Genomic DNA, 5,000 nt, shown 5'->3' with positions numbered 1-5,000 from the left:
GACGCGATCGCGTTGCTCTCTGTACGAATGCCGATGCTGAGCGGTCAGCTAGGAGGCGCTCCATCCATGTCGGTACCGGTGAGCGTTGCACTCGCAGTCGCAAAAACGTACGGCAAGTATATTACTCGGAAGAGTTAATGACAGTCCAAGCCCCCCCTGCGTGGGGAGAGTCTTGCTAGGCCATGACCCACCGGAAGGGCGCAGCGTCCCCCACCCCAGACATGTGACGTCACACTATCGGTATTGACGACTAGACTCATTGCTTATAATCATTTGCCATACACCGGTGGAAGCTGCCGAGACGAGTAGCTACATAGCGCGCTCGCCGTGTCACTAATGTACAGAGATACAACAGTTTCGACGGGAACCACATTAAACGTATACACGGCGCTGATTAGTAATAGATAGAGCCATCAGAATACAGATAATATATACAACTGTCCGTATACATGCTGAAAGACTCTGCTCACAATCACAACCACACGTCAGCCACACACTCTTATCACGCACTACTCTCTGCCTGTAACACGCACACAGACAATATGTAAGCACCAGCATGCAACAACACCCAGTGCATCCTCTCCGCCACATTAGACAATCCACACTGTCATAACCAGACTGGGAGGTCCACACAGAAAACAGAATATCCCACCCACCCGACAACCACCATTGCTCAGCCAAGCCACCAACACCCACACATGTCCTACACAGGGGTGCACCCAACATCACAATACTGCCTCCTCTCACAGCACACAAACAATGGCAGGAATGAAAGACACAGGTCTGCCACAAGCATGGAATGAGAGCGCCGCCTGTCATGAGCCAAAGGTACATCCTGACGTGGCAAATCAGATGATACCGCAGGCATCCACGTACTATAATCACAATCAACAAACCGGCCGCCGCCCCCCCCCCCCCCATTAAACCTTTCCTTACAACAATGTGTACCTTAACCTAACCTATGTCGTACCTTAACCTAACCTATGTCGTACCTTAACCTAACCTATGTCGTACCTTAACCTAACCTATGTCGTACCTTAACCTAACCTATGTCGTACCTTAACCTAACCTATGTCGTACCTTAACCTAACCTATGTCGTACCTGAACCTAACCTATGTCGTACCTTAACCTAACCTATGTCGTACCTTAACCTAACCTATGTCGTACCTTAACCTAACCTATGTCGTACCTTAACCTAACCTATGTCGTACCTTAACCTAACCTATGTCGTACCTTAACCTAACCTATGTCGTACCTTAACCTAACCTATGTCGTACCTTAACCTAACCTATGTCGTACCTTAACCTAACCTATGTCGTACCTTAACCTAACCTATGTCGTACCTTAACCTAACCTATGTCGTGCCTTAACCTAACCTATGTCGTGCCTTAACCTAACCTATGTCGTGCCTTAACCTAACCTATGTCGTGCCTTAACCTAACCTATGTCGTGCCTTAACCTAACCTATGTCGTGCCTTAACCTAACCTATGTCGTGCCTTAACCTAACCTATGTCGTGCCTTAACCTAACCTATGTCGTGCCTTAACCTAACCTATGTCGTGCCTTAACCTAACCTATGTCGTGCCTTAACCTAACCTATGTCGTGCCTTAACCTAACCTATGTCGTGCCTTAACCTAACCTATGTCGTGCCTTAACCTAACCTATGTCGTGCCTTAACCTAACCTATGTCGTGCCTTAACCTAACCTATGTCGTGCCTTAACCTAACCTATGTCGTGCCTTAACCTAACCTATGTCGTGCCTTAACCTAACCTATGTCGTGTTTTAACCTAACCTATATTGCGCCTTAATGTAACCTATATTGCGCCTTAATGTAACCTATATTGCGCCTTAATGTAACCTATATTGCGCCTTAACGTAACCTATATTGCGCCTTAACGTAACCTATATTGCGCCTTAACGTAACCTATATTGCGCCTTAACGTAACCTATATTGCGCCTTAACGTAACCTATATTGCGCCTTAACGTAACCTATATTGCGCCTTAACGTAACCTATATTGCGCCTTAACGTAACCTATATTGCGCCTTAACGTAACCTATATTGCGCCTTAACGTAACCTATATTGCGCCTTAACGTAACCTATATTGCGCCTTAACGTAACCTATATTGCGCCTTAACGTAACCTATATTGCGCCTTAACGTAACCCACATTGCCCCTTAACGTAACCCACATTGCCCCTTAACGTAACCCATATTGTGCTGTAACCCAACACACGTTGGGCCTTAACCCAACACACGTTGGGCCTTAACCCAACACACGTTGGGCCTTAACCCAACACACGTTGGGCCTTAACCCAACACACGTTGGGCCTTAACCCAACACACGTTGGGCCTTAACCCAACACACGTTGGGCCTTAACCCAACACACGTTGGGCCTTAACCCAACACACGTTGGGCCTTAACCTGCTCTGTAATTGTCATACGACGCGTTAAATTAGTGTAGTGTTGCCTAACTGCAACCCCCGCAATATAGTTTGCTACTCGCACTGCCCGGTCCCCAGTGTATCGCTTCATGTTAAACACCTTGCAGCGATACACTGTAATGTGGATGGCAGCAGGACGTACATGCTCAATGCCCTTCGCAGTTGTTCATTGGCATTCGCATGGCGAAGCACTGCGCCTACGCTGTGGTACGGCCTGTGTCAACTGTCCGCTGATGTTGTACCTCCAAATCACACACTGTACTGCACATTGGTCCTCATGTACTGAATGATACATCGTGGTACATGTGACCGTACAACGACTGCGCCAACAACGGCGAACCATGCGGTCCAAATGTTGTGCACGCAGCTACGTGTCGTCTCCCTATAAGAGCTGGAGTGCAGTGTGGTATGCCCTGGATGGCGATCAGCATGAGCCGTCTGTTGATGTAGTGGCGCGTGTTGTCAGACGTTGTCGTCTCTTCTCACACACCGTGATAGCATGGTGCACTGCGTTCCACATCTGCGACATGCGACAGAGGCCGGTTGACAGTCGTTTGCGCAATGGACATCGCATACGTACGGGGGCCACCTTCCACGTGTTTGCGAAGCGTGCACATGTTGTTGCGTGTATGTGGGCAGACATAGTGTGTCGTGACACCTGACACAGGCATGCAACAATCGTTGAATTTGCAAATGGCGATGGACGCCTACGTTTGCTGGTGACGTTACGCAAATGAACAACTGGTAAACCGTTGTGGTGCGGTTGTTCTCGCTAGAGGTGAATCAGTGATGGCGACGATCGGTTGAGCTACCAACCGGTTGTTTCAGCGATACCCACCATGCCCACGAACGTGAATGGCATGTGGGTGTGAAGCGATACGCGGCGGTGGCTGGGTGGGACCGGCCCCGGCCGGTGAGGGGGGGCCGCCCGGCGTGCTGGCCGCGCGGTGCGTGGGCGCACGCGCTACAGCCGGCTGGTGGGGGCGGCCACTGGCAGGCGCGCCGGCCGACGGAGGCGGCAGGCGGCGCAGCTGCGCGCCGGCGCACCCTGCACGCGGCGCCGTGCGGCCAAAGTAGGTCCTCGCGGGCCCGGTGCGAAGCGCGGTGGACATCTGCAGTGTGCTGGTCCGATTGAGGACTGTGTGCGCTGAGGATGCGCCGCCGCCCGGCGCTCGGCGCCGCGACGCCGTCTGCTGCTCGGTCGCCTCTGCGGTTCTCGCAGGTGGTTTGTATCGCAGCTGTGCGGACGTGTTGGCGCGTGCGCTGTGCTGGGAGAGTTCGCTTCGGCACCCAAGTGGGGCTTTTGTCCTTCTGTGGCGCTGGCGTTGGAGCTGCCGGTCACCGTAGGTGGCGCGTGTTGTCTCCCGCCGGCAATGCCACGACAGCACGCTCCCGGGCCTCTGTCGGCAGCGGCAAGCTCAGTTGGGAGCACGGGTGGTCGCACCTAAAGCGTCTACTCGCCAAACTCCGGGCGATTGCGCCTCTCTCGAACCCGACCAAGTACTTAGGACGGCGCTGCGCGCCGCCGGGACCTGAGAGGGTTTCGAGGTGTATGGTGCAGGGGAGCGCAGCCTCCTCCTGTTTGCAGAATAATTGAGCGGACGCTTGCGTGTTCGCGCGGGCCCCCGGGACACACTCCCGGGCGGCCGGCTGCTCAGCTCTAGTTGACGCAGCTCCCTGGTTGATCCTGCCAGTAGTCATATGCTTGTCTCAAAGATTAAGCCATGCATGTCTCAGTACAAGCCGCATTAAGGTGAAACCGCGAATGGCTCATTAAATCAGTTATGGTTCCTTAGATCGTACCCACGTTACTTGGATAACTGTGGTAATTCTAGAGCTAATACATGCGAACAGAGTCCCGACCAGAGATGGAAGGGACGCTTTTATTAGATCAAAACCAATCGGTCGGCTCGTCCGGTCCGTTTGCCTTGGTGACTCTGAATAACTTTGGGCTGATCGCACGGTCCTCGTACCGGCGACGCATCTTTCAAATGTCTGCCTTATCAACTGTCGATGGTAGGTTCTGCGCCTACCATGGTTGTAACGGGTAACGGGGAATCAGGGTTCGATTCCGGAGAGGGAGCCTGAGAAACGGCTACCACATCCAAGGAAGGCAGCAGGCGCGCAAATTACCCACTCCCGGCACGGGGAGGTAGTGACGAAAAATAACGATACGGGACTCATCCGAGGCCCCGTAATCGGAATGAGTACACTTTAAATCCTTTAACGAGTATCTATTGGAGGGCAAGTCTGGTGCCAGCAGCCGCGGTAATTCCAGCTCCAATAGCGTATATTAAAGTTGTTGCGGTTAAAAAGCTCGTAGTTGGATTTGTGTCCCACGCTGTTGGTTCACCGCCCGTCGGTGTTTAACTGGCATGTATCGTGGGACGTCCTGCCGGTGGGGCGAGCCGAAGGCGTGCGACGCGCCTCGTGCGTGCTCGTGCGTCCCGAGGCGGACCCCGTTGCAATCCTACCAGGGTGCTCTTGAGTGAGTGTCTCGGTGGGCCGGCACGTTTACTTTGAACAAATTAGAGTGCTTAAAGCAGGCAAGC

At 52.8% G+C, this 5,000-nt stretch overlaps 1 non-coding gene across 1 annotated transcript in view; it reads left to right on the top strand.

The window, feature by feature from the left end:
• The first annotated feature begins 4,122 nt into the window (after positions 1 to 4,122).
• The window catches only part of LOC126429036 (small subunit ribosomal RNA), a 1,910-nt gene continuing 1,032 nt past the window's right edge, over positions 4,123 to 5,000 (top strand). The window contains exon 1 of the ribosomal RNA XR_007576863.1: positions 4,123 to 5,000. This exon is cut by the window's right edge and continues 1,032 nt beyond it. This is a non-coding gene — a ribosomal RNA (small subunit ribosomal RNA).

Source organism: Schistocerca serialis, unplaced genomic scaffold (assembly GCF_023864345.2).
Source record: "Schistocerca serialis cubense isolate TAMUIC-IGC-003099 unplaced genomic scaffold, iqSchSeri2.2 HiC_scaffold_1007, whole genome shotgun sequence".
Taxonomy (NCBI): Eukaryota; Metazoa; Arthropoda; class Insecta; order Orthoptera; family Acrididae; genus Schistocerca; species Schistocerca serialis.
Note: the sequence above shows the minus strand (reverse complement) of the source record. Positions and strands in the feature narration are given on the sequence as shown.